The following is a 22,748-nucleotide window of genomic DNA, read 5'->3' as shown; positions in this document are numbered from 1 at the left end:
TAGTATTAACTACAATAGCCAAATTATGGAAACAGCCCAAGTGTCCATTGACTGATGAGTGGATAAAGAAATTGTGGTATATATAAAAAACAAATGAGCAAAGGGGAAAGAGAGAGAGAGAAACAAACCAAGAAACAGACTCATAACTAAAGAGAACAAACTGGTGATTCCCAGAAGAGAGGTGGGTGGGGGATGGGTTAAATAGGTGATGGGGATAAGGACTGCATTTGTGCTGACCACCAACTGATATATGGAAGTGTTGAATCACTGTATTGTTCACCTGAAACAAATATTACACCGTATGTTAACTATCTGGAATTTAAATAATTTTTTTAAATTCCAAATATATTTGAATCCTTAGCAATAAAAGACTGAACATCAGCCAAAAATATATAATTTATTATTTTATCCATCTATTACATATTACTTCATGAAAATATTACTTATGTTACAAAATATACAAAAATGCAAGGTAACCTGACAATAAAATATTTCTCAATATATTGTTATTAACATATAATAGTATATATATCTTTATATATATTTATATATAATTAACATACAGTGTTGTATAAGTTATAGATGTGCAATATAAATGATTCAATTCTATACATTTCTCAGTACTCATCACAGTAAATATGCCTTTAATTTCCTTTGTCTATTCCACCCATCCTATCCATGTTCCCTCTGACAACCACCATCTTGTTCTCTGTGTTTAAGAGTCTGTTTTTCTGTTGTTCTTTTTTTTAATTTGTTTTGTTTTTTAAATTCCAAATATGAGTGAAATCATATGGTATTTATCTTTCTCTGATTGACTTGTTTTGCTTAGCATTATACTCTCTAGTTCCATCCATGTTCTTGTAAATGGCAAGATTTCATTCTTACTTTATAGCTGAACAATAGTCCATTATACACACACACACACACACACACACACACACACACACGAAGATGTGGTATATATATACCACATCCATTCACCTATAAGAGGACACTTGGGCTGCTTCCATACCTTGGCCATTTTAAGTAATGCTACAGTAAACATAGGGGTACATATGTCTTTCCAAATTAGTGTCTTTGTATTCTTTGGGTAAATACCAGTAGTGCAATTACTAGATCAGATGGTAATTCTTTTTTTAATCTTCTGAAGAACTTTCAAACTGTTTTCCACAGTAGCTGCACCAATCTGCATTCCCATGAACAATGCACGAGGCTTTCTTTTTATCCACATCCTCGTCAACACTTGTTGTTTCTTTTATTTTTGCTTTTAGCCATTCTGACAGATGTAAAGAGGTATCCTGTGGTAGTTTTAATTTAAATTTCCCTGATGATGAGTGATGTTGAGCATCTTTTCATTTGTCTTTTGGCCATCTGCATATTTTCTTTGGAAAAATGTCTGTTCATGCCCCATGCCTATATTTTTTCTATGCCTATTTTTTAATTGAATTATTTTTGTTTTTTTGGTGTTCAGTTGCATAAATTCTTTGAATATTAATGCCTTGTCAGATACATCATTTGGTAATATCTTCTCCCACTAAGTTGGTTGTCTTTTAATGTTGTTTACAGTCTCCTTCACTGTGCTAAAGATTTTATTTTGATGTAGTTTATTTTTGCTTTTGTTCCCCTTGCCTAAGGGGACTTATCCAGAAAAATGTCTATAGCCGACATCAAAGAAATTACTGCCAGTTTTCTTTTAGGAATTTTATGGTTTCAGGTTTCACATTTGGGTACTTAGTCCATTTTGAGTATTTTTGTGTATGATATAAGAAATTTTCACTTTTTGCATGTAGCTGTTCAGTTTTCCCAAAACCATTTGTTGAAGAGACTGTCTTTTCTTCATTGTACATTATTGCCTCCTTTGCTGTATATTAATTGACAATGTAAGCTTAGATTTATCTCTGGACTTTCCTTTTTGTTCTATTGATCCATGTGTCTATTTTGTTGCTAATACCATACTATTTTGATTGCTACAAATTTATAGTATATCTTGAAATCTGGAATTGAAATCTGGAATACATCTAGCTTTGTTCTTTCTCAAGATTGCTTTAGCTATTTAGGATCTTTTGCAGTTCTATACAAATTTTAGAATTTTTTGTTCAAGTTCTATGAAAAATGTTGGTATTTTAATAGGGATTGTATTAAATTCGCTTTGGGTAGTTTGGACACTTTAGTGATAATTGTTCTTCCAACCCATGAGCATGGAATATCTTTCCATTTGTTTGTGTCATCTTGAATTTCTTTCATCGATGTTTTATAGTTCTTGAAGTCTTTCACCTCCTTGGTTAACTTTATTCTTAGGTATTTTATTATCTTTGGTACAATCGTACATGGGTTTATTTTCTTAATTTCTCTGTTCTTCATTATGAGTGTATAAAAACATAATGGATTTCTGTATATTAATTTTTTATCCTGTGAGTTTAATTAATTTATAATAGTATATATTAATATTATATATATTCATACAATTATTATAAATTAATATTGTACAATATATTAACATACTAATTATATTATATATTATTATCTATTGTTAATGTATTATTTTATTTGCTAACAGCACAAAAATCTTTTTAAAATAAATATTGGATGAGCTCTAATTGTATTGTTTCTTATGAGTTGTTTAATTATATATGCTTCATGTTTTTTAAAAGCATTGTTTAATATTTATGGATAAATAATTTTCAATGTCAGGTTCTAAATTTAGTTTATTTCTATGTTTGGTAGTTAATGGTGGTAATAGATGAAAATGATATATGTATCATTGTACATTATATACAACATAATATGTATGCAAGATATGAGGTTCAGTGTTTATATTAGTGGGTATAAATCCATGTTTCAAAGAGTCCTGATAAAGATGTAAGCTTGTGTTTGCTCACCTTCCATCACCATCATTGTTTCAGCGTACATATAGCTGAAAGAACTTGTATAGAAATAAAAGCACTGTCCCTCCATTTTCTTGGTTGTTTATATTTGCGTTATTTGTGTGACCTTCTTTACAAGAGTCATTTTAAGCCATTTACAAATTTTATGGGGGCTAGATTAGTGCCAACTATATAAAATTATCAACAAATTCCATTATTTGGTTAGACACACGGGACATCACATTGAAATTACATGAGGGCAAACAAGTACACTGTGGAACTTCCCCTCTTCTCCTTCCTTCTCATCTGTTCCCACCCATCTCCTTGTCCTCTCTTCTTTACCCAACATAGTCTCTGCAGGAGTAGGTAACATGAACAGAAGAATCCAAAATAAGATCTCCAGAATCTACTTAAGATTTAGGACTTCAAGGAGCATATATATGCAATTACACTTTCATATAACTACTACCTATTGTCATTGCATCATATCTGCATCATCACACTCTCTCTCTCTGACAAATAAACAAAATCTTTAAAAAAAATTAATAAAACAAGTTCCATTCTTTACCTTAAATTTCTTCAAAATATGTTGATTTCACAGAGTTTCTAATACCATTTTCTCAAAATTTTCTGAGAGATCCCTGTCAAAAACTGTACAGGAAAAATCATGGTCATTTCTTTCTGTCTCATGTAATTCAAATGACCTCATTGTATTTAAGGAGTAGAAATAAGCTTAGAATTCAGCTCTTTGAAATAACCATTAGGATTGGGCTAGTTCTAGCATAATCACCTACGTCCTTCTGACGATTTCACATGTGCCATCAATTTTTAAGGATTATTTGATTTATTTATATGAATTGTTTTTGTAAATCCATCAGTCATCATCATATTGTCAACAAAAGAAAGCCTATTAAATTTGAAAAATTAATATTTTAAATAAAAGTTGGATTCATATTGGGGTATCTGGATGACTCAGTTAAACATCCAACTCTTGATTTCAGCTCAGGTCATGATCTCAGGGTTGTGAGATCAAACCCTTATTTGGCTCAGCAGTGGATGTCGTGGAGCCTTCTTAAGATTGTCTCTCCATCTCCCTCTGCCCCCCCATCTTAAAAAAAAAAGTTTGATTAATATTAATATTATATCTCATCAAGGTTATTACCTATCCTTTCACATTTAATTCCATAAATTAGGAATATCTTCATGCTTTAAAATTATAAAGTATTGGGGCGCCTGGGTGGCTCAGCGGGTTAAGCCGCTGCCTTCGGCTCAGGTCATGATCTCAGGGTCCTGGGATCGAGTCCCGCATCGGGCTCTCTGCTCGGCAGGAAGCCTGCTTCCCTCTCTCTCTCTCTGCCTGCCTCTCTGTCTGCTTGTGATCTCTCTCTGTCAAATCAATAAATAAAATCTTAAAAAAAAAATTATAAAGTATTAAAACAATAAGGACTCTCCATTTTTCTTTCACTTCTTTTAATGAATGTATTATTAAAAGAACAAAAATAATTGCCTAGTGTAGAGAAGAAGGATTAAATAATTTACTAAAGGTGGCATTAAGTAAAAATCCCCTGAATGTGAATTAAAATTAAATTGGAGAAAAGTGGGTAATAAATTGGCCTCAAGCATGGATCATATTACACATAAGATTATTATCAAATGTCAGCTGTGTTTTTCTTTGAAGTAGCAGGTTTATCTCTTTTTAAAAATTGAATGTCATTGGTTAATTTTATATAAAAAAATTGTGATTTCCAGATAGCAAAAAAAAAGTACTCATTAAAAATGTTTAAATAATTAAAGCATCCTTTTTCTATTCTAACATGATGCTATTGAACTTGTGTTCTCAGATCAGCTCTTGGCTTGAATTAGAGGACATGTTTTCTGCCCGGCTTCCTCATGATCAAGAATTCTTCAAACAAATACTTATTAAGAGACAGAATGCATTTTACAGAATGCATTTGACATCAGGGCCTTTACCAAATCAGCAAAGAGATTACAGTATGGACAGCATAATAAAGTCACTGAATTTTGATGGTTGTTAGAAGTTTATGGCTTCAGGATTTCCTGTACTTGCTCAAGAAACTAATATCAAGAAGTGTTTTTTGCAGTATATTTTTGCATATTTTTGCAGTATACAATGTATCCTTGCATAAAATATTTGAGTTAATTCTCAAATTCCACATGAGTTCTGTATCACTGGAAATTATTTGAACATATACCCAACCACTAATTATTGCATCCTTAAATGCCAACAGATTTTTCAGAATCTTTCTTATCACAATTTCTAGTCAAAATCACATGAAAGTACCTGTCCCCAAAAGTAAATCTCTCCTCCCTCAACTGAGTTTCCTAGTTGTCATCTCCTGCTATAGCAACCAGCAACACCTATTTATCAAAAATGTGTATAACAGAATACATTTTGTTTCTTTTGAGAAGGCTTCTTATTGATTGGTCTGAAGGGTGTAAGGATGAATGATATTTATTACCCCCTTTTCAGAAGTTATAATAAAAAAGAGTTAAAATTTTAAAAAGTAGATAATAAAAGTTAACTTTAAAAAAATTTTAAGTGATATTATGGAGTATAGGAAACATACCCTGAGAGTTTAGAAAAGAAAGGAACCTACAGTGTCAAAAGGAACTTGTGGTAACATAGCAGAGTTGTAGTGAGCAGGAAGCTTGAAGGAAGGGGATAACTTCTGCGAAGCAGAGGAGTGAATATTATCTATGCAGAGGAGAGCGACAAAGCATAGAGGTGTGATCAAGCACGCATTATCAGATGAGCACAAAGCCAAGGTGGAGTGGGACTGACACCTGAGTATGAGAAGAGGGGCAGGAATCAAAGGCTAACTACATAGATCATAAGACATTGATCATTCTAGGACTACAGAGTCCTTACCCAAAAGGCAGTATCTGGGGCACCTGGGTGGCTCAGTGGGTTAAAGCCTCTGCCTTCAGCTCAGGTCATGATCTCAGGGTCCTGGGATGGAGCCCCACATTGGGCTCTCTGCTCAGCTCTCTGCTCAGGGGAGCCTGCTTCCTCCTCTCTCTCTGCCTGCCATTCTGCCTACTTGTGATCTCTGTCTGTCAAATAAATAAATAAAATCTTTAAAAAAAAAAAAAAGGCAATATCTAGGAGAGTTTTCAGCAGAGAAAAAAATGTGATGACGTGAACATCCTGGCAGAAACGCACAGAATGGATCCAGTAGGAGAAAAAAAAATGACCTGTTTCCACAACCCAAGTAAGAAATATTAACAGCTTTAACTCAAAGGATTAGCCAAGAGATTATGGAGTAGGATCAACAGAACTTTGGGACCAATTTTATTTATGGAAGAAAGGAAAGAAATGAATTTAGGAAGACTCAGAAATTTCTAGCTAGGTAGACTCTGTAAATAATACTTTTACTACCTGATAAAGGAAGAGAACCAGTTTGGGCACAGAGGAAATGAAAAAGGTAAGATGAAGAGGTAGATTTCTAAAAACTTCAACTTTAAGATACCCACGTGAAGATATGTCAAGTACACAGTTGGAATGATCTCATAGGGCTATTTTTAATATTATACAATATAATTAAAAAATATTGAGTTGGAATTTAAATATTTACACTTTCTACTGAAAACACTCTTAATAAATCAGCATGTCTAAGATCCTCCTAACAAACTGTTGCGATACTATTTCAACCAAAAAAAAAAAATCTGAAAAGTTTATACTTAACTACAGTTGCTCTTTTCTTAAAATGACATTATATTTTTTAAAAGTCCTATTCCATAAACCAGTTGTAACTTTCTGAGCGCTCAGGGTGGTTAGTAAGCAATCAAGTTTTGAGTTAAGTAAAAGTCCCAGAAACTTTTATCTATTCATTTTCCCCAAATGTATGATTAATAGAACAAAACTAAGCAACTATAAAAAAAATCACTAATATTTTTAATACAAGTCTAGCTACATACATTTTATGACCTTGATAAATTTATCAATTTCCTAAAGAGTGATATGACAGGAAAGCCATAATATAAAGGATATATGAGTAAAGATGAGCTAAATTACACTATGATAAAATATACTATTAAATCTCAGTTGTTTACACAGCTAGTTTTTTTTGTCACTCAACCAAAGTTCATTGTGGCTAAATAGGGATTGTTCTCCCTCTGAGGACACAGAGATCCAGGCCAACTCCCATGGTAAACTGAAATTTGCCACCTCACAATATGGCCTCCTGTGTTTCCCTGGCAGGGAAAAGAAAGGTCAAGGAGAAACACAGTGTCTAACAGGTACAGAAGTAACTCTCCCTTTCCACTTAGCTACCTTTTTGCCAGAACACGATCACATGGTCACACCCAACTTCAACAGATGCTGGGAAATATAGAACAACATGTGGTATTTAACGAGACTTACCTGTCTCTGTCAATAGAGAGAATTACAAAGAGGTGAACCCAGTATAGAGTATTCCAGTAATCTCTTAATTGCCTCATATGGAAGCTAGATGATACTAGAAATCTAGACTCTTTAGTTACCAGAGATTCAGTTTCTTCCTGTAGAGACACTTTTTGAAGAACTTCAGGGGATAAGGTTCTTAAAGAGAAAGAACAGAGAATCCAACTTGTTCACATGTTATCATTTCTTATCACAGATAATTTTTTAATGGTAGATCTGTAGGATTTTTAGAATTGGAAGGATTTCTTTAAAATCTGCTTATTTAAGTACTGAGAAAATTTAAATCCAGAAAAAGAGTGAAGAACTAATTCTGTGTCACAAAGTAATTTAGTGGTAAAGATTTATAAACCAGTGATCATTTTTTACCACATAATATCCTTTTAGAACAGTCATTCATTCTCTAACTATAAATTCATAAGATTCTAGCACTAGTTGGAATTATTTCCAAGACTATCTGGAGTTACCATACATAAAAATTTGCCTTTTTCTATCATTATTGTTATATTTGGCATTCGTGGTCATTTTCTAAAACTGCTATGAAGAAGAGTCTTTCTTTGACTCAAAGAATGACCCAATTATTCTTACATACAATAAACTTGACAGCTCAGTAAATATCATTAATGTATTAGATGTGCACATCTGGTCTCTAAATGCTTCCTTTTACATAAGATATTCACCAATTTCCTTATGCATTTACTTATTTATGCAGTATTTGTGTTTATGTGTATGTATCTTTAATGTCTCAATCCCTGAGAACTAACAATGAGTCAGTCAGCAACCAGTCACCAAGAATTTTGCTTTATGATGATGAGTCAAAGAGCCAATAGTAACTCTGCTTCTGTAACTGATCTTTTATCAAATTCCTCGATCTGTCTTGAGTTGGGATTCCTCCGCAGAAGGAATAAGTGGACCTGGAGTCCATGAGCCTGACCCAAAGGCCTCAGCCCTGAAATCTCCAACTCTCATTTTCAATTCTTAGTCTTGATATTCTTTCACACATTTAAACACCACTTCCGGGGCACCTGGTGGCTCATTGGGTTAAGCCTCTGCTTTCAGTTCAGGTCATGATCTCAGGGTCCTGAAATCGAGTCCCGCTTCAGGCTCTCTACTTAGCAGGGAGCCTGTTTCCCCCTCTCCCTCTGCCTGCCTCTCTGCCTATTTGTGATCTCTGTCCGTCAAATAAATAAATAAATAAATAAATCTTTAAAAAAAAATACACTTCCTTTCTACCTGAGTTAACTTAAATAAATATATACATTACAAATTAGAGATTATTGACACAAATAGAAATAAAAACAGAACACTTTTTTTCTATTGATCTCTTACAAAGAAAAATAAATATTGAAATATCACGAGAGCCCTCTGTCTCTCAGTCTCTGTGTCTCACCCCCGCCTGCTTTCCCTCCCTTTCCTTTCCTCCTACCTCCTTTTTTCTCCCTCTCCTCTCTTTTTTTGTCTTTCTGTCATTTGTTCATTTTATTTTGGTCATAGTTCGTTACTGACATCAAGTGCACTAACAAAAGTATCTGGAATTGAATTAGTATAAGGCCAGGAGAAAGCAGAACTATTCAGGATTGCCATTAACTCAAAAATTGTACTTCTAGAATTTATCCTCAGGATATAACATAGGGTGAGCTCAGTGACTTAGATACAGTGACATACTTCTCAACATTATTTATAACATGAAAAAATGTATATTGATGTGATAGAATGCTATGCAGCCATCTAAAATAATTTCATTAAAACTGTCTTGTGGCTTAGAAAAATGTTCCTGATTTATAGTTAACAAAAACATATTGTAAGCAACAGATGCAATTTGACATTTTTTAATACATATATACACAGACATACAAGGCTGAAAAGAGAAATATCAAAATGTTAATAGTGTGAACACACCTGGGTGTCTCAGTTGATTAAATGACTGACTGACTCTTGGTTTTGGTTGAGGTCATGATCTCATGGGTCATGGGATGGAGCCCTGTGTCAGGCTCCTTACTCAGCAGGGAGTCTGCTTGAAAGAGTCTCTCCCTCTGCCCCTCCTCCTGTTCATGCGCTCTCTACTTTCCCCCTCTCTAAAAATAAATAAATCTTAAAAAGTTAGTAATGTGCAGCTGTGGAGGAAAAATTACCTTTACCTTTAATTTTCTTCTCTATACACTTCTATTATGAATTTGTAGTATATTTGCAAATGGGGAAAAAAAACTAACTCATAAACATAAAAATAGAGTTTTAGGGGTACCTGGGTGTCTTAGTGGGTTAAAGCCCCTGCCTTCAGCTCAGGTCATGATCTCAGGGTCCTGGGATGGAGCCCCACATTGGGCTCTCTGCTCAGCAGGGAGCCTGCTTCCCCTCCTCTCTCTTTGCCCGCCTCTCTGCCTACTTGTGATCTCTGTCTGTCAAATAAATAAATAATTTTTTAAATGGAGATTTATAAAAAAATATACAAGAGATTTAATGTTGGGATAATGTTTATAGAACTATGATATAAAATATGTATTGTAATGTAAAAAATAGAGCAACTAAAATAAAAATTATTAAAATCTTCTAGAAAAGTGAGAAAGACTTTTAAAAAGATTTCTTAGGAGAAATGCTATTGGCATTTGAGGGTGGAATAATTCTTCCAGGGCATATCCTAAGAATTTGGGGACAGGCAGCAATCCTGCCTCCCATTTACAAAATGCCAGTAGCCTACTCGAGTCACTGAGATAAACAAAATGCTCTCATTATCTCTAAATGCTCAAAGGTTGAGAAACATAATTAGAAGATGAATGTATCAATGAAAGAAAATCAACTGGCCATATTTATGAATGGGTTTGCCTGTGAACTGCCTACATAACATGATAGAAGGTGCCAAAGATCAAAAATAACTCCCAACTGAACTTTCTTATGTTCAATGTCCTTGAGTTAAAGCTTCATTCCAAGAAAATTGTGCATGCCTACTACCCTAAATCTCAGTGAGTTCTGAGCCTGAAGTTTTAGGTGAATCACTTCCCCAAACTCCCACTGTGACCTTGGATGTTACTTTGCTTCATTCTCTTGGCATCACTTTACTTTTCTGAATCTTTTTGAAATTAGGCAATAAAAATTCCAACCCTAAAATTCCAATGTTAATTGATGTATAGGCTCATTCATGAATATATTCATAATTTTTTACTAGGAGCTTCACATATAGAGACAAAATAAGCAATAACCTGTACCCCCACCAAAGTCACATCCAGTAAAATGTTACAGATTTTGGTTATCTAAGAGGATTGATAAAGCGAATTCTTCTTTTTTTAAAAGATTTTTTATTTATTCCTTTGATAAAGAAAGAGAGCACAAATAGGAGGAGCAGCAGAGGGAGAGGGAGAACACAGGGCTCTATCCCAGGACCCTGAACCAAAAGCAGACACCTAACTGACTGAGCCACACAGGCACCACAATAAAGCAAGTTCTTCACCACCTTTTTGTGTTTAATATCAGAATGACTGCGTAAAGAAATATTTATGAGCAGAGATCATGCTTTTAAGAAAACAGGATTCAGACATGTGGGAGGAAACAAAGATCTAGGAGATAGGTAAATTACAATATATTCAAATCAACTAGTTTAGCATAAACTGAACTTCAAAAACCAGAGTCTCAAACAACAATCCATTTTCTATAGTTACGTTGCCCCAGATGTCTTTCGATCAGTGCCCTTACCCTATGCATCATCCTTGGTATTTCTATTATTACTATACTCGACACTACTAGTTTTTTAAGATTTTATTTATTCATTTGACAGAGATCACAAGTAGGCAGAGAGGCAGGCAGAGAGAGAGGAAGGGAAGCAGGCTCCCTGCTGAGCAGAGAGCCCCATGTGGGGCTCCATCCCAGGACCTTGAGATCATGACCTGAGCTGAAGGCAGAGGCTTCAGCCCACTGAGCCACCCAGGTGCCCCAACACTACTATTTTTTAAATATATGTTTGCTTCCTCACTAAACTGTGAGTGCTAGCGAGGAAGGCACAGTTCTGCATTGAAGATGATTATATACTCAATATCCCAACAGCTCTTACATACTTTACCTTGCACTGTGTTATTGTGGCCACTTTTTATGTATGATCTTTTTGTGTGACTTCCTCTTATGCCCTTGTTTCCTACTCCATTTTAGTATTCTCTGACAGGCACTGATAGTGAAGAATTACTCAGACAGGAAAGGAAGTTTTACATGCAAAAGCAGCAGCAGTGTATTGGTCAAATATCCTCTTTCATGTTGTTTCTGTTCATGTCCCAGTCTTATTCTACACTATTCCAAGCTTAGGACTATTACTGCTTCTACCCTGCCTTTAGGATGACCCGGGGATATGACAGGAAACTTGAAAGCAGTACTGTCTTACTGAATCCTTTTTACCTTACCCTCCCCAAAAGTGGCTCACTGTTTGATGCTAATACATTTGTTTTTATCTATCTTAATTATTCTTGAAATGTGGTCACAGAAAATCTGTTTTTCAACTTCAGACAGAATGCTTTGTCATATGAAAATAATTTTTTTTCATTACAATATAAGGTCAGAGTACTTTTTTTTTACTTAGGATTTTTGTTGATTTTGATTTTTTATTTAATTTTACTAAGTAAAATAAATTTCATTTACTAAATAAGTAAATTTTATTTATAATGGCTTTTTATTTGGGAAGGATTTTTAAAAATAAGAAAATTTTGATATAATGACATATAAGCTCTATTACCTCCATCACTAAATCTCATTTTTCTCACACTAAAGTGTGGTTTTTTTTATAAACCATTTAAAATAAAAATTTTGTTTTTATAAGCATGCTTTCTGTTATATCAATCAGTGATTTTTATGAAAGATACATATTTTTCAGATAATATATTCTCAAATAAAACTACCTATATAGTTATTGGAATTCGGAATAAATGGAAAAATAATGGTATTATTTGAATTATCAATTCTCTAAAAGGAATTTAGAATATAATTCTGGATAAGCTTTTAAGACATCAGAATAATTCAGAAAGTCAAAAGAATTAAAAAGCACATCTGAGTGAGTGAACTGCTCACATTATTTTTGACTTTTCCATCTTAATGAGAATGACAGAAATGTATCACAAAGAGATATAAAACAACAAATATCTGTATTTCCATTATAGTCCCATTGTGTATTTATGTAAATTACATTAGATAGTCTTTCATAAAGACACTATGTCAAAAAGTATGCCAGATAATTAATACATGAGATACTAAACAAAAGTAGAAAAAATTATTCCATTGAAATCTTACACTCATTCTTAGCAAACCAAAGACAAGGACTTTCAACCATCTCTTTCCCAACAATTTGCAGCCTTGGTTTTAGAAATGCAACTGAATGAGATGGAGTTTTGATGTTCATGCTGCATTCCTCAGTGTAATGTGGGCAGAGAGCACCCTCTACTTTCTTCTGATTAAATAGCACTCCTAGTCTGGAAGAAAAGAGATGCTGGTTCTATACAGATATTTTGCTCAAAAAATCAGAAGGGATTTGTCTATAAGGTTCATTAACTCTTGGCCTCTATTGGCAATAACCCATATTCAGGAGGCCACCATTGTGACACCCTCAAAGGAACTCCCTGAAGGAGGCAAAGTCTAGAAGGAGAATACCTGCTCTGAAGTTTCCCACCTTCCCTGAACTGAATCTGCACAGCCACCCCAGGAGGGAAGAATGCAGCTTTGAAAAATAACACCTTTGTTATTCCAAGTGTTAGAGATGAAGCTGAGTTTTCAGATGGCCTCAAGGTTTGTGCACCCTTCACCAAACACAGATGGAAACTGGACTCTTTGAACTGCTTTGAAAATCTGTTACTAAGTATTGCTGTGGGTCTGTGAAGCAGCCATTGCTAACTTCTGCCTGCCTGCAATCTTTATGGCTAAGTGATGACAAGGAATAAAATAGCTTTATCTTAGAAGTAAATGGCTAATGTGCCAAGGAGGGACAACCCATCTTCTAAGCAAGATTTAATCTTAATGATGGTCATTGTAAATGGTGGACTTTTTTAAAAGACTGACCTAAATAGCATAGAATGTGGAGATAATATTAACTCGTTCACATTATGCTACCGGTAACTTTGACTTTTTATGGTCGCAATAATTTTCTCTAAAAAAACTAAAATTTAGATATGAATTTATATATCAATGACTGGCATTATAGTTCCTTACAGCTTTGCAGTTACATTAGGATATATTTTCTCAAATCTAGAATCAGAAATATTTACTGTAGTAAGTCAATGTCACACTTTGTGCTACATAGTAATTCCATTAAAAATTTTTAGATTTAACACTTTCACTTTCATTTACCCATATTATGAACAACTGTTCAACGAAAACCACTATAAATAGATAATCTTACTAAGTTAGATTTGAGTCAACAGAGTTCACAATGTACATTCTGGGTTTGTTACATACGCAGTATATAAACAGGTTATTCTTACTGTTTCTCTTTCCAAGAAAATTGAATATTTCTACAGGAATAAAGATCATTCCTACAAATTGGCAAAAATCTGTGAAATTTTGGTTATGCTGATCTTAATAGAGAAACCAACGTTTGGCCAATGCAACTGACAGCATAAAACTTTTATGTTCTCGATGTAGTTTATCATGATTTTATAAATACTTAACATTGCTATTGTATATGCACTGTGTACTTGTGCCTGAGCAAAGAAAACACACACACACAAAAAACTATCTCTTAGGTTAATATTATATTAAGCAAGTTTTAATGCTTAGGTTCCTATGGAAATATTAATTTAGCTGTGTTGTTTATATGCAACTTTTTTATGGTAGAAGTTTAGCAATATCAACAGAGGTACATTATGATATATATTTAATAAGAACATATACTTTAGCCACAGCAGGCCTCCTCCTTGGAGCATGGCAAGGATAGCTGTGTGACCCTCTACCCTATCTCAGCAGGTATACACCAGCAGGACGGAGCAGACTCAGTAATCTCTTCCTTGGACCTACTGAACTTTTTTTTTTTTTTCAAAAAATATTGATGTATATATAAAGAGAACAGGAATCTGAGCTTCCTTGCAACTTCCACCCCCCAGGGTACAGGGAGTGACTGTAAAATTCCAGCATGCACAATATTCTTTATTCCATCCTTCCTGCCACAAGTATTAATCATAGTGAAAGGAAGAACCTCACATCATGGGAATTTACAATCTCTACATCTTCCTTGAGTTTAAAATGCTTGTATAATTCAAAAGTGGCACTAAAATTTAAATAATGTCTCAAGAAGGGGCTAGTGTAACTATTACCAGTGTCTGTTAATAACTACCTGATATAAAAAAAAAGAAAGAAAGAAAAGAAAGAGATTCTGGAACTAAAGAGAAGAAACAGGAGAAAAGAAAGAATGTTTTGTCACCTGGTTTCCCCCTTTTATTATATCACTCACAAAGAAGTCAGGAAGATGTGTAAAACCTCATTCACATTCTTGAGGAAAAGAAAAAAAAAACACTTGAATGGAAAAAAATTATATGACCACTCTGCTGATGTTCACACATCATTCTTAAAAATACTCTCAGGAAAAGTAAGAGCAAGAATGATGACACATAGTTGATGAGTCTTCAAATAAGTAGATTCATATCATACCTTGAGACATCTATAAATCCAATCTATGTCCATTATTTTAGAACTTCAAATTATAGTAGGGACTAGGAATAAAATGATTAAGGCAGAGTTCTTACCAAAGCTACTGTGTGTGATTATGCCAATTGTGAAAATCAAGGACAGATGTGGGGCTGTGATATGACCATACTCTGCTCACCAAGTCATGAGCTCACATATCTGCCCAGTGAAGAGGGGCCAGGGAATATATTCCTTTTAAACTCACAGAGAAAAAGGAGACACTTTAAACAAACAAACAAACAACAACAACAACAACAAAAACAAAACAAAATTAAAAAAACCTCTCACACTGTCATACTGCAAATGCTGACTTACATGCAGCTTGAAGAATATTTGTATGCCAGACAAGAAAAATCTTTATTGAATGCTTACTTTTCCCTGTAAAAGGCAAGCTACCTGCCATGTACTTTATATATTATAGGCCACATTAGATACATATATAAACTTAAATACTTGTATTTATATTTAAATATATGTATGCAGGCTTCAAAATAATGAAAGGTCTTTAACAGGGCAAACATGGAGTGATCTCCGTTTGTTCTCCTTCTCATCTGCTCCCATTCTCCTTTGTACCTCCTTTGCTCCTCACTATTCCCATGGATCTTTGCACTTGGTAATCTCTCTGCCGGAACACTTCTTCCACACCGCTCTCCTGTGGTTTGTTTCCTCACTTCATGTAGATGTTCAACCATCCTGTTACCAGGAAAGCCTTACTGAAAGTCTTTCTAGGAGGGAGTTCTACCTCTCTGATAAGCCCCAAACACTCTGGACTCACAGTCCCCTTATTCTGCCCAATTTTTCTTCATTTAATTTACCATTCCCTATTTTACATGTTTATCAGAGGTCTATTTATAGTCTGTCTCCCAAAACTGCAACCTAAGTTTCAAGAAAGCAGGAATTTTACCCGTTTTCTTTTCTGCAACATCCCCACCTCTGACAACTCTGGGTTATCACCTGTGATCTAATCTAACATTGGCCCCCTGTGTAGACTTGTCCTTGAGTATACCCCTCCCATCAGATATACCAAATACACCTCTGACAAAAAATGGGCAACATTTCCTGGAAGGAACACAGTCCCACATTTCATCAATATTAAGATACTTTAGAGTAAATTATTCTCTTCTGAAGAGATCTTATTTGAATATGTGATGTAAAATGTCAAAAATTTTCTTAGGAAGTAATTTATGGTGGCATAGGAATTTATTGCTGTCCCAAACAAAAATCAAAGTTCTTATATCCCCTTTATCAGTTAGGAATTATGTTAGGCTACATGTAACAGCAACATTATGGAATGGGTTTTTAATCCATTAGAAAATTTTTCTGTAGCAAGAATTGTTAAAGTTGGCAGTCTCGAAAATAATGCAGCTTCTCCACAAAACCTTTATCAGTTTATTTCCTTTACTTTTGATCTCCTCTATCTTCAAGGTATGTTTTTTACCCTCCTGGTCGTAGTAGTGCCTTCACTATCATCCCCTATAATTGAGCCATGTTGTAGGCAGGAAGGGTAAGTAAGATGAACGTCAAACATATATTCCAGTTTAGTCCAAACCCTCTAGCTTTTCCAGAATTTTACACAGCAAACTCCTATCTCATTAGGGAGTATTGTGTCTCATCATTGTCCATACTACAAGGAGATCAGGAAGCGGCTTTTCAGAGGAATTCATTTGCACTTCTATTTAAATCAAGTTTGGTAGTAAGAAAGAAAGAAAGATAGAATAAATAATGAGAAGGCAACTAGTAGATAATATATCAGTGTCTATACAAGAAGATAGTAGATATCAGGTTATCAACCAACAGTGTCTGCTATGATGAAAAAGGAGAATGTTTTCTCCATAGATGCTCCAAATCTTCATATGGTCTTATAACACAGTTGATGTAATTTTCCTACAGAAATTCAATTCATAAAGAATTATACTAAATCAATAATAAAAGTACAAATATCCTAATAGAAAAATAACCAAGAGAGCCTCTTGGAAGATGACAGAGTAAGAGGATCCTGCGCTCACATTATCCCACAGACACATCAAGGCAACAGATACATCTATGCAACTAAACCTGAAAATAACCTGAAGTCTTGCAGAATAGATCTTCTACAGCTAGTCCTAGTGAGAAGACCACACTGAGAAAGGTAGGAGGGGTAGAGATGTGTGTTGGGAACCAAACCTCCGGAGTTACTAACCACAAATAGGAGGGACATCAAAAAAAATGGAAAAGCAAGAAGATCATACTCCCACTCTGGTCATTCCCAGCCCTGGGCACCCACACTTGGAAGACCAGTTCCCAGAATGTCTGGCTTTGAAAACCAGTGGAGCTTAAGTCCAGGAGCTTTAAAAATTAGCAGGGTTAATTCCAGAAGAGACTGAGGGCAACAGGAAACTAAGATTCTACCCTTAAAGAGCCACCATATTAAATAACTTGGCAGGAGACACAGCACAGAAGCAGCAATTTGAAAAGTGCCTTGGATATACATGAAGAAGATTTATTAATTAATCTTAGAACATGATTTGGAGGAGCAGGGATCTGCAGGAGATTTTTCTGGGAAAAAAAATGCTGGAAGACACCATTTCTCTTCCCCTCTCCCATCCTAGATAGCCAGGAACCAGAGCTAACACTCTCCATCTACCTTGCTAGCACTGTGTGCTCCTCCCCAACATTCTCTTGTGGACCCACCCCACCCACCCAGCCTGCCTCAGCAGGCATTCCCACATGGCAGCTCTTGCCCTGCCACACCCCGCACACAGCCAGGACCTATGCCATTCCAAAGTGACACCTGCCCTGGGAAGGGGAAATTTTACCAAACACAAATGTGCTAACAATTCTTGCAACCAGATCTCTTACATAATTGTTCAGGGATTAAGCCCTGCCCTTTGGTGTGCCTGCAGCCTTTTGGCAGCCTAACTGAAGACAGATTGAGTACTGGTCCTGACCACCAATGAATCCATAGTGTACCCAGCTGGGCCTCTCAACAGTGTGGGGAGCAAACCATGCCAGTGTACCTACAGCAGGCAAAGTAAGTCTTTGCAAGCACCTAGGTTAAAGGCTGCCTTGGTTCAGCAGAACTTCACATCACATAAAATGGAGATTAATAAAACAAACAAACAAACAAACAAACAAAACAAGCAATGAAATCAAGAGCTGGTTCTTTGAAAAGAAAAGCAAAATTTTTAAACTTTTAGCCAGACTTATAAAAAAAGGACTCAAATAAAATCAAAAATTAAGAAGAAATAACAATCTATACCACAGAAATGCCAAGGATTATGAGACTACTACAAAAAATTATATACCAACAAATTGGCAAATTTAAAAGAAATGGACAAATTCCTAGAAACAAAAATATTCCAAAACTAAATCAGGAAAAGATAAAAAATTTGAACAGGCCCATTAGTAGTAGTGAAATTGAATTAATAATCAAAAATTTCTCAACAAACAAGTCTAGGATCAGATGGATCACAGGTGAATTCTCCCAAATATTAAAGAACGGTTAAGGGGCACCTGCGTGGCACAGTCAATTAAGTGTCTGCCTCTTGGTTTCAGCTCAGGTCCTGGTCTCAGGGTGGTGGGATAAAGCCCCATGGCAGGCTGGATGCTCAGCTCAGAGTCTGCCTAAGATTCTCTGTCCTTCTCCACCTGCCCTTTTCCCTACACACTCTCTCTCTCTCTAATAAATAAATAAGTCTTTAAAACAAATAACAAAGAGTTAATACCTATTTTTCTCAAACCATTCCAAATAAATAGAAGACAGGGGAAAACTTCCAACTTCATTCAAGGAAGTCAGCATTACCCTGATACTAAAACAAGACAAAGACACTAAAAAAAAAAAAAAAGAAAGAAAAAGAAAAGAAAAAGAAAACTACAGGCCAATATCTCTGATGAACATAAACACAAAAATTCTCAACAAAATATTAGCTAACCCAATTCAACAATACATTAAAAGTTTCACTCACCATAATCAAGTGTGATTTATTCCAGGAATGTAATATTTACAAATCAATTAAGGTGGTACATCACACTAACAAGAGAAAGGATAAAAACTATGTGCTGTGGTGAGTGCTGTGAATTGTGTAAGACTGATGAATCACAGACCTGTACCCCGAAACAAATAATGCATTATATGTTAATTTAAAAAATTGAAAAAAAAAATGGGGGCGCCTGAGTGGCTCAGTGGGTTAAGCCGCTGCCTTTGGCTCAGGTCATGATCCCAGGTCCTGGGTTCGAGCCCCACATTGGGCTTTCTGCTCAGCGGGGAGCCTGCTTCCTCCTCTCTCTGCCTGCCTCTCTGCCTACTTGTGATTTCTCTCTGTCAAATAAATAAATAAAATCTTTAAAAAAAATTGAAAAAAAAAACTGTATGATCATCTGAATAGATGCAGAAAAATCATTTGTCAAAATACAATATCCATCCATAATAAACATTCTCAACAAAGTGGGTTTAGAGGAAACATCTCAACTTACAAAAGACCACATGTGATAAATTTATAGCTAACATCATAATCAGTAGTGAAAAATGGAAAGCATTTTCTCTAAGTCAGGAATAAGACAAGGTTGTCCACCACTTTTATTCAACATAGTACTAGAAGTCCTAGCCACAGCAATCAGACAAGAAAATGAAATAAATAAATAAATAAATAAATAAAAGTCAGCCAGATTGGCAAGGAAGAAGTAAAAACTGTCACTATCTAGATGACACAACACTATTTATTAAAAAAACCTAAAAGCCCACCAAAAAACAATTAGAATAAGTGAATTCAGTAACATTGAAGGATACAAAATTACTATACAGTAATTGGTTGTTTCTATATACTAATAAGAACTATTAGAAAGTGAAATTAAGAAAATAATCGCATTTACAATTACATAAAAAGAATAAAATACCTAAGAATAAATTTAACCAAAGGGCTGAAAGACCTATACTCTTAAAATGATAAGACATTGATGAAAGAAATTAAAGACAATATAAACAATAGAAAACATAGTATGCTTGTGTATTGGAAGAACTGGTATTGTTAAATGTCCATATTACCCAAAGCAATCTATATATTCAATGCAATCCTTACCAAAATACCAATACCATCTATCACAGAACTAGAACAAATAACACTAAAATTTTTATGGAACCACAAAAGACCTCAAATAGCCAAAGCAATCTTGAGAAAGAAAAGCAAAGCTGGAGACATCACAAACCCAGATTGCAAGCTATACTAGAAAGCTGTAGTAACCAAAACAGTACGGTACTGGCACAAAAACAGAAATATAGATCACCGGAACATGACAGAGACCCCAGAAATAAACTCACACCTATATGGTCAATTAATCCATGAAAAAGGAAACAAGTATATACAATGGAGAAAAGACAGTCCTTTCAATAAATGGTGTTGGGAAAACCGGACAGCTGAATAGATATTTTTCTGAAGAAGATATATAAACCCCAAGAGATACATGAAAAGATGCTCAATATCATTAATCATCAAGGAAATGATGAAAATCAAAACCACAATTAGACATCATCTCTTATCAGTCAGAATGGCTAATATAAAATATAATATATATAAGTATAAAAATAAAACAAAACAAAAAAAAACAAGTGTTGGTGAAAACGTGAGGAAAAGGAAATCCTTGTGCCCTGTTGGTGGGAATGTGAACTAGTGCAATCACTGTGGAAAACAGTATGGAGCTGCCTCAAAAAATTTAAAGTAGAAACATCATATGATACAGTAATGTAATTACCCACCCCCAAAATGAAAACACTAACTCAAAAAGATATATCCACTCCTATCTTCATGGTAGCTTTATTTACAATAGTCAACATATGGCGACAACTCAAGTGTCTATTGATAGATGAATAAATAAAGAAGATGTAGTACATATAAATAGTAAAATATTACTCATCCGTAAAAAATGAAATATTGCCAATTGTGAAAAGATGGATGGACCTAGAGAGTATTTAGCTAAGTGAAATAAGTTAGAGTAAAACAAATACTATATGATTTCACTTATATGTGGAATCTAAAAACAAAATACACAAACAAACCAAAAAATAGAGAACAAACTGGTAGTTGCCAGAGGGCAGGTGGGGGAGAGGGACGGGTAAAATAGATGGGAGAGTAAGAGATACAGATTTCTGGTTATAAAATAAATAAGTCCCAGAGGAAAACAATTATTAGTTAGCATGAGTATCATATGAAATTGTCAAGTCAATGTGTTGTACTCCTGAAACTAATACAACACTGTATGTCAATTATACCTCAGTAATAACTTTTAAAGAAAATTGATCAGAAGATACGAGACACACTCAAAACTGCCAAGAGAAAACAAAAGATGTTCAACTTCATTTGTATCTAATAAATACAAATTGTAACAGTGAGGTATCATTTTACATTTTCAGATTGGCAGAGACAGGATAATATCAAACATTTACAAAAATGTAAGAAAAGGACAACTGTTATATTTATGGTGAGTATAAATTGACACAATTTTGAGAGTAATTTTGTGATACCTAGTTAGCTGAAGATCCTCATATCCTTTATTCTAGTATTCTGCCATTGTCATGTACATTAGAAATAACCTTACATAGTAAACCCGAGAAAATGTGCATATATGTATAGATTTTATTGTTGTTTGTAATACTAACTGGCTGGTATGGATGGGTATGGTTTTACTACATCAAGAATTAACTTTTAAAAGCCTTCTTATTAATTTCCTATATCTCTGATATTACAGTTAACTCCTTCCTGTAATGAGCATAAAGAGAAAGGATCCTAAGATAATAAACCTTCTTACTTGAAGTGATCCAAATATTTTAATACATACGCAACCAATTCTGTACATATAAAAAACTCTGGCAAAGAATGGGTGGCTCAGTGGGTTAAGTGTCTGCCTTCAGCTCAGGACATGATTCCAGGGTCCTGGGATCGAGTCTTCCACTGGGCTCCTTGCTCAGGAATGAGCCTGCTTCTCCTTCTGCCTGCCACTACCCCTTCTTGTGTGCGCGCTCTCTCTCTCTCAGACAAATAAATGAATAAAATCTTTTAAAAAATGCTGGCATTGCAGACATTTACAAATACCTATTTTGGGGTCCACATTTCTATCATGTATTGAAATTAAGAATAAATGCTCTCTATTTCTGTTATGACTTTGGAATCTGTAGCCTCTGTGACACATAAACCTATTTAATCTCTATCCCATCATAGAATGTCAACCTGGTGGAGATAAAGTAAATATTCAGCAAATATTTAGCCAACTAAAACTGGCTTCAGAAGTGAGGTCAGCAAAATGGCTAAAGAAGATATCCCTTGTTCATATCCTCCTTCAACAATAATTTGGCATCCATCCACAGACATAAGTGCCTTATGAGATCTAATGCCATATGCCAAAGTACTCAGGAGGAGTCTTGCCTACCCCTGCATTGAGAATTAGGTATATCAACCTCAGTCCTGGCTCTAACCCCTCTTGGCTGCAATCTGGCAGCATCTGGGGAACACTGTCTTAGACAACCACCCTCAAATGAGAGAGCCTTTGTAAAAGCCCAGGTTTCTAGCAGAGAAGTTTCAGCATACTATTGCAGCAAAAATATAAAAGTTATGATGCACTGGGGAAGAGAAATAGTTCAACTTTACATCACCCCTCTGCCAAGGCAGCATTGCTAGATGCTAGGAGAGACCTTCTTAGCCAATGATTTCTCCTGAAGGGGAGAGTAAGAGCATATGAGTGAGTGCCCAGCTCCTCAGCTGTGTAGGAAACTATCCAAGCCCATTTCTCTCTTGTCCCATCCAAAGTACTGAGTCATGAGCTCCGTAATTTGGGGGTAGAAAGAAGCTAAAAGAAGC

The 22,748-nt window shown here is 35.0% G+C and overlaps 1 pseudogene; it reads right to left on the bottom strand.

Annotated features, from left to right (window-relative positions):
• The window catches only part of LOC125097756 (tigger transposable element-derived protein 1-like), an 85,601-nt pseudogene that overhangs the window by 44,056 nt on the left and 18,797 nt on the right, over positions 1-22,748 (bottom strand).

The sequence above is a fragment of the Lutra lutra genome, chromosome 1, assembly GCF_902655055.1.
Source record: "Lutra lutra chromosome 1, mLutLut1.2, whole genome shotgun sequence".
Taxonomy (NCBI): Eukaryota; Metazoa; Chordata; class Mammalia; order Carnivora; family Mustelidae; genus Lutra; species Lutra lutra.
Note: the sequence above shows the minus strand (reverse complement) of the source record. Positions and strands in the feature narration are given on the sequence as shown.